The sequence below is a fragment of the Notolabrus celidotus genome, chromosome 1 (assembly GCF_009762535.1).
Source record: "Notolabrus celidotus isolate fNotCel1 chromosome 1, fNotCel1.pri, whole genome shotgun sequence".
Taxonomy (NCBI): Eukaryota; Metazoa; Chordata; class Actinopteri; order Labriformes; family Labridae; genus Notolabrus; species Notolabrus celidotus.
In genome coordinates, this window is record NC_048272.1 from 25,579,427 (window position 1) to 25,587,451 (window position 8,025).

Genomic DNA, 8,025 nt, shown 5'->3' on the forward strand with positions numbered 1-8,025 from the left:
ATACAATAGTTTTACGTGACATAGATCTTTGTTTATTTCATTTTAAATTTTAGGGTTATAATTAGGTTTAGGGTTATGATTAGGGTTAGGGTTATGATTAGGGTTAGGGTTAGGGCTATGATTAGGGTTAGAGTTAGGGTTAGGGTTAAGGGTAAGGTTAGGGTTAGGGTTATGATTAGGGTTAGGGTTAGGGTTGTGATTAGGGTTATGACTAGGGTTAGGGTTAGGGTTAAGTTTAGGGTTAGGGTTTTCATTAGGGTAAGGTTTCGGGTTATGATTAGGTTTATGATTAGGTTTTACGGTTATGATTAGGGTTAAGGGTTAGGGTTATGATTAGGGTTATGATTAGGGTTAGGGTTAGGGTTAGGTTTATGATTAGGTTTAGGGTTACGTTTAGGGTTAGGGTTAGGGTTATGATTAGGGTTAGGGTTAGGTTTATGACTAGGGTTAGGGTTAGGGTTAAGTTTAGGGTTAAGTTTAGGGTTAGGTTTATTATTAGGGTTAGGGTTGGGGTAAGGTTTTGGGTTATGATAAGGGTTAGGGTTCTGATTGGGGTTAAGGGTTAGGGTTATGATTAGGGTTAGGGTTTTTCATTAGGGTTAGGTTTCAGGTTATGATTAGGGTAAGGGTTAAGGTTAGGGTTAGGGTTATGATTAGGGTTAGGGTTTTGATAGGGTGAGGTTTCGGGTTATGATTAGGGTTAGGGTTATGATTAGGGTTAGGTTTCGGGTTATGATTAGGGTTATGATTAGGGTTAGGGTTAGGGTTAGGTTTATGACTAGGGTTAGGGTTAGGGTTAAGTTTAGGGTTAGGGTGATGATTAGGGTTAGGTTATGGGTTATGATAGGGGTTAGGGTTCTGATAAGGGTTAGGTTTCGGGTTATGATTAGGTTTAGGGTTATGATTAGGGTTAAGGGTTAGGGTTATGATTAGGGTTAGGTTTCGGGTTATGATTAGGGTAAGGGTTAAGGTTAGGGTTAGGGTTATGATTAGGGTTAGGGTTAGGTTTTGGGTTATGATTAGGGTTAGGGTTTAAGTTATGTTTTGGTTTAGGGTTATGATTAGGGTTAAGGGTTAGGGTTAGAGTTAGGGTTTGGGTTAGGGTTATGATTATGGTTAGGTTTAGGGTTATGATTATTGTTAGGTTCAGGGTTATGATTAGCGTTAGGGTTATGATTATGGTTGGGAAGTTCGTCCCTTTTCAGAGGGTTAGGTTTTTTTTTTACAAATTAACAAAAAACTGCAAACATATCCACAGAACAGAACCAGAACCAAACTCAAGCAAACAGAACCAAAACCAAACTGGAGCAAATATTATTAATGTCCTCAGGTTGGCATTGAGAAAAATCAGATGCTTTAGCTTGGATGGGCTGATCCAATTTCTCCTCTAAGTGAGTATTTGCCCTGTCTTCGAGAAGACTCTCTCGGAAGGAACAGATATAGCCACGATACACAGCCTCCCCTCTTCACTTTTTATTTGTAAAATGAATGCAGAGTTATTCACATCTTGATGAGTTAATGTCTCATCTTCAATAGACTTCATGTGCATATATTGTTGCACTTAATAGTGGTTATATGGATTCTGAATCAAGTTTAAGACTTTCTTACCTATCTGCCAAGCTAATTCATCACTTCACAGCCCTTTCTCTTGCAGCAAGGACACTAGAATCAAAAATTGCAGACAGGACAGTTTCTCTCTCAGGACAACCATCTCCACTATCACTGTGCCTCTCTATTACCCCATCATTACTGTGATCCTTACAGACCACAGTAGGTCCAGGAAGGCTGTGAGTCCTCCTAACCTGCAGATAGGTGTATGAGTGTCTCTCTGGCTGGTGGTATGTGTATTTAATACTTTAAAGGTATCCCCTTTCTTATCTCTAGCCAGCAGCTGCTAGAAGCCAAAGGGTCTTCATTAGCTTCTCAGCACACTCTGTTCTCAAGCCAGCACTTCGAGGGTGCCAGCTGTGATTGGTGGAGTCCCGGCTCGGCTGATCATCCTGCACCGATGTCCTGCTGTGCCTTGTTAAATCTGGAGGAGGATTAGCTGGAGGATTAATTGGAGAAATCGTCCTGAGCGGCTCACTGTTGCAAACCTGGCCAGTCTCTGTTTCCATCTGGAGACAAAAGTGCAAAAATGATCGCAGATAAAAAGAAGATGTAAAAAAAAAAACATTTATTTGCAGTTCAGTCTAAAGCATGCCCAAGGTATTAACATGGATTCGGGAGTAACCTTTTTTGATAAACACAATGAATCCAATGAATCAAACAACTTTACTAACAACTCTGTACTTTGAAGGGTGTTCTGGGCTCTGTGGCTCCTGTTCATGGTTGTAATAGCTCCTTTCAATCAATAGATGGCAGCGTTACTGCACTTCTGAGGTACAACAGACTGACAGACTTTCAACAAGACTATGATAGCCCCCAGCAACCTGGGCAAATGTATTAAAATTCACAAGTGTTAAGATTCACTTGTGCTTTTATCTCATGCCATTAAAGCTAGGGTTGGTAGTCTCGGAAAACTAGCATGAATTTGAATGTAGCATTTCCTCATGAGTCCGCCTAACTAGTGTAGATGTTCTTAATTCCTACAGTGTTGACGATTAGTGAAGGCATCAGGAGAGGTGTAGAGTGTGCGAGCGGGAGAGAGGAGAGACAAGAGAAGTTTTTCATTTATTCAAACATTAATTGTTGCTGTGTTCACGAATCGGCTCGTCATTCCCTACAGCATCCGGACGGACGCTACAGTACATCTACATTTCTGTAGGACTTACTAGATGTCATTAATTCTTCTGCTTGTCAGAGCCCCCGTGTTGAGAGCTTTTTAGACTCTGATCCGGACTACAGTCCTGAGCAAAGCACCTCATCGGGTCAGAGGGGACAGGCCCGAGGTAGAGCGAGAGGGGCAGTAAATAGAGTCAGGGGAAGCAGAGGGTGGGGACGAGGAGTACACGCCGAGGGAATGTGCGCGCAGGAGGCGGGCAGAACAGCAGGACGGGATTTGAATGGTTTCAAATTTTGGTACCCAAAAAATAGTGATTGGTTGGTGTTTTCCCAGGTTTACTCTGGCTGTAGATAGCAGCTTGTTTTGGTTCTTTTTTAAGAACACATTATGTATTGATTGCCATCGGGACATAAAGATCATTTTAACCAGTATAACAAAAGTGTATCTAAATCTGACTACCAACCCCAGCTTTAAGATATACATGAGGTGAGAGAACCAGGTTAAAAAAAATAACAGGGAAACACTTGTTTAGATTTAGATTTAAAATTTGATGTCTCCCTGTATCTATCTATATATCTATCTATATATACTGGATATATTTTTTTTATCATAATCTGATCCTACTGTAATGTCATCTTTAAAGCCATTATAAAGAAAAACTGTTCCTTATCTCTGATTCATCTAGACCTTCAGTAACTTTGACAAGATGATATTTGTAATAACTTGACATCAGAGCTACTTACCTTGTTGTAAGTACCTCTACCAGATAATATTTTAGAAGTCTAGGTTTTATAAGAGCCTCTATCTTCCCTCTAGATGTTTCTCTGCATATTGCTTGGGGTTTTGTGTCTAATGGGAAAACACAAAAGAGTCCGAACTCAAGAGACCCTGCTCTTAGCTCATACTTCAAAAGCCGCCTTTTTTTCTACACAGCCCAATGGTCTTTTTAGGCCTTTTATGACTCCAGCAGAAAGCCAATAGTGAACCCATGCATTGTAAAGAGAAGGTGAGATGAGAGATTGTATTCTTCAGTCTCTCCGCCTGGCAACACTGAGCTCACTAGCAACGCTGCAAATCAGAGAAGAGTGAACACAGTTGGATACAGTGCGGATTAAATGAGTCACTGTTTGGTAAGTCTCAAAGTCGTACTTTAGAAGACATGGGTGATTTCTGGACAAACGTTAACCGTGCAGAATTCTCCGGTGAATAGTCCTACCCTGGCTTCTGTGTGTTTAAGCCATGTGAATATGATTTTTAAATGAACAATGCCTGTGTGAGTACAATGGACAAAAGTCCGTCTGATTGAATCGTCCATAGTGTCTGAAGATTATCCACTTTGTGTAAGAGGGACAGGATGAGTAGCAGATGTCAGGGGAATTAGCAGGTCATGCTGACACAATTTATTTGTGTCAGTTAAGGGCGAAATTAGTCTGCCAATGAAAGCTTTGTTCAAGTTAAACTTGAGGAGGTGGTCAGTGCAGTAAATTGTGGCCGCATTGTTACACAGATAATAAGCGGTAGTTTCCAATACGTTTAAAAACCACCTGAGGATGTATTTGAGGATCCATCCAATGGTCAGTGGGGAAACTCCAATAGTTGGCCAACCAATGGCACGGTTATAACACTCACTAAGTCAAGGACAGAGCTGATCACAGAGCTGTCTCTCTGCTTACATCCTGCAAAAAAGGGGAATACCTAATTGGACAAGCTTTCACCTCCACGGTCGCATCCTAAAGGAGTCCAGACGGCAGAGTGAGTTCATCAGATTTCATCTCACCTGGTGAGACAGTCAGGGCCTGATCTACTAAGATCCCAAATAACGAGCGCTAATTTGTGTGTGCAAATAATAATTTTGCACGTGCTATTTCTGGGCGTGTTGCGGGTGATCTACTAAGACTGTGTACGCAAATGATAACGAGTGCAAAAGTGGTGTGGACCTCCCTATTTTACGAGGATTTTGCGTGTGCTATCGGCTGTCACCATGTAGAGTTTGAGAGAACAGAGAGGCCTTAAGCGATGAATGAAGTTTGAAGCCATGGAGTTGGAGGTCTTTGTGGAGGAGGCAAATAAACACATCGTTGAACTCCAGCAGAGACATCTCAGCGTTAGAAACGCGATTTGGGAGGCCATCTGTGAAAAGGTGAATGATGTGAGAAAAAACAGAAGATCTGCCAATGAAATAAACGCATCTACTCTACTCCAAAACGCAATCAGTGTTTTGATGGAGTTTAGAGGGCGATTTGATGAGGCTTAGTCTGCCAGTCTTGCTCTAGAAAAGTTAGGCGTCACTTGGATGAAGACAGTCGCCTCACTGTCCCAGGGAGCAACTTTCGGGTGAACGTTTTTAATGCCTGATATCATCATCCAGCAACTGTCCCAAAGATTCACCAGCTTAAATGGAACTGGGAACATGTTTGAGTCAATTCACCCCAACACACTGCTGCAAGCACGAGATGAGGAGTTACACTACGCTGCCTGGCGCAGCTCAGTGAGCGCTCATTCTCCAAGTTAAAACTAACTAAAAACCCCTTGATTAGCATGATGGGACAGGAGAGACTGAGTGGACATGTCATGTTATCTATTGAGAATGACAGATCAAAGAAAATGGACATACAGTGCATCGTGGACAAGGCTTGTCCAAACAGTGGTGAGTAGGCCGAGTACTTTGTATAGATTTTTTGTTTGTATGTGAAGATGTGGGCTGCTGTGCCAATTTGACTAAACTTTATAGCTGTTGATACAGTGACCTACTGTGCTCTCATTATATGAAAAAGTTAAAGTGGGTGTCAGAATGATGTGTCCGCTATCAGTGGTGCTGAACTGCTTTGAATTTGTGTTTTATTATTATTATTATTATTATTATTATTATTATTATTATTATTATTATTTTGTTCTCTTAGTTTGATTGACTAAAAAATGTAGCAATGCTTGTAAGCCCAGCTTTTGCGGGCATGCTGTAAAGCGATGTTATGATGAGCTTTACAGTGACCGCAGCCATTTGTGCGTAACGCTGTGCCTGTTTGCACCTGCCTTTCAAACGTGCTAAATATGCTCATTTGACAGACGCAATCCCATGTGCTCCCGGTTAGTACGTCAGCTTTGCGCACGCTATCAAGTTTGCACGTATTTTTATACACGCAAACCTTTAGTACAGCTTTAGTACCACTCACCAATAACGCAGAATCAGTGGGAACCCTGTGCTTGCTTCTCTGAAACGAGACGGTCCCACCTCGGTGTGATGGAAGACAGTGACACACGAAGGGTGTTCCTTATGTCCAGTCTACTCCGTAACTTTGTTTTTGTTGCCATCACTGCAGAAAAACCCGCTTCACAAAGATATGATGTCGGAAATGGAAGCAATGTTTTTATTGCTTTTGTGGCCATCTCTGGATATTCTGCTTTGACTTTAATCCAAAACGCTGGCAGGTTTGAAGTTGACTCAAACATACTTTTAAGGCCACCGTCATTTGCGATCTCCAGCAGCTGATCCTCCTCCAGCATGGACACGCTTGATGCGCCAGGCATGTTTACAAACGGGTCGCGGATCCACTCCTCCGTATTACGTGGATCATTTGTTGCTGGGAAGTAGCGCTCAAACTCCTTTGAAAGCTGAGATAGGTGATCTTGCACCAGGTGGGAGAATGGGAGTCCAGGCTCAGTCTCATCCAAAACCCCTGCTAATGTTTGAAACATGTCAAATGTCCCTCTGTTGACGCGCCGGCCCCACAGCTCCACTTTGGCTTTGAATGTAGCCACTTTATCAGCCAACTTGATGACAGTTGTCATTCTCTCCTGAAGTGACAGATTAAGTTCATTGAGCAGGATGAATATGTCACACAAGTAAGCAAGTTTTGCAATCCACTCCTTGTCACTGAATTGTGCCGCCAGAGGGGACTTTTTTTCTGAAAAAAATCTCTGCAGCGGCTCTCGTAATTCAAACACTCTGGCCAGCGATCTCCCCTTAGAAAGCCATCTCACTTCTGTGGGTAAGAGAAGGCGCTTGTGCTCTGCGTCCATCTCCTCACAAAGCTGCTCAAACAGACGCGAGTTAAGGGCATGTGCTTTGATGTGGTTAATAACTTTAATCACATCATTCAATACGCTGCCAGCATTTCCCTGTGAATGACACAGTGCGTAGACTCACATTCAGGTGCGACCTCCTTCACCCGCGTAGAAACCAGAAAGCCGTCCAGTCATAGCAGCAGCTCCATCCGTACAAATCCCGACACAAAATGACCAGTTCAGTTTTCCTGATATGTAATCACTCACAGCTTTGAAAAGTTATGCGGCTGTGGTGTTGGTCGGCAAAAATAATGCACATAACATATCCTCATGCACGTCCTCCTGAAAAATATAATGCACAAAAACAAGTTCTATTGCCTTGTTTTCAACGTCGGTAGATTCGTCCACCTGTATTGCATACCACGGTGACTCATTAATCCTCTCCAACAATTGTGTTTCAATGTCCTCTGCAATGTCGTCAATTCGCTGAGTAACGATGCTGGAAGAAAGCGGAACCTGTGAAATCTTCTGAACTGCGGCCTCTCCTAAGAGTTCACAGCAAATGTCCTTAGCAGCTGGCAGGATCAACTCTTCGCCAATGGTGAATGGTTTCTTCGTTTTCGCAATACGGTTAGCCACCAAGTATGATGCTCTTAGCGCGTTCACTTTTGTTGATGTTGTGGCCTTCAACAATTGCTTCTGTCCTTCTAGTTCGCGTGTCTTTCTTTCAAAAAATTCCAGCGGCTTATCTTTTAATGCAGGGTGCTTCGTCTCTACGTGCCGAAGCAGTTTTGAAGGTTTCATTGCCTCATTTGAAAGCCGATCGCCACATATTATGCAAAGAGGGATCGGTGCATCAGAATCACCTGTCGGGATAAACCCGTATTTTAGGTATGCCTCTTTATATTTTCTATTAAATGAAGCTTTTTTTTTCTTCGAAGTCGTAGGCTCTTCTTCGGTATCATCATTGGGCCTTTTCTCCTTCGCAAAGTAGCTCTCCGAAGATGTTTGTTTTTTGCTCATTTTAGCTAGCAGGTAGGTTTACGTCTTTAGTATCACGTGACTGAAACATGTAAGTGTCAAGCCAAGCGCGTGAACAGGAACAGACGGATGTTTTATTAAGAGCATCTGGTTTTTCAAAATAAAACACTTTTCAGCGTAAAACGGATATAAAATAAATAATTTATTCTTTCTGTGCGGCCCAGTACCAAATGACCCACGGACCGGCCCGGTGGTTGGGGACCACTGCTTTAGTAGATCGGGCCCTCAGTGTTTAGTTGAGGCCAGCCATGTTTTAG

General features: G+C 42.5%; 1 long non-coding RNA gene across 1 annotated transcript; it reads right to left on the reverse strand.

Moving 5' to 3' along the window:
- Nucleotides 1-1,460: 1,460 nt before the first annotated feature.
- On the reverse strand, nucleotides 1,461-6,845 carry LOC117804839. Its single transcript, XR_004629278.1, has 2 exons — nucleotides 5,896-6,845; nucleotides 1,461-2,117 (listed from the first exon to the last, which is right to left on the reverse strand). It is a non-coding gene; the product is annotated as an uncharacterized LOC117804839 (long non-coding RNA).
- Nucleotides 6,846-8,025: the final 1,180 nt, after the last annotated feature.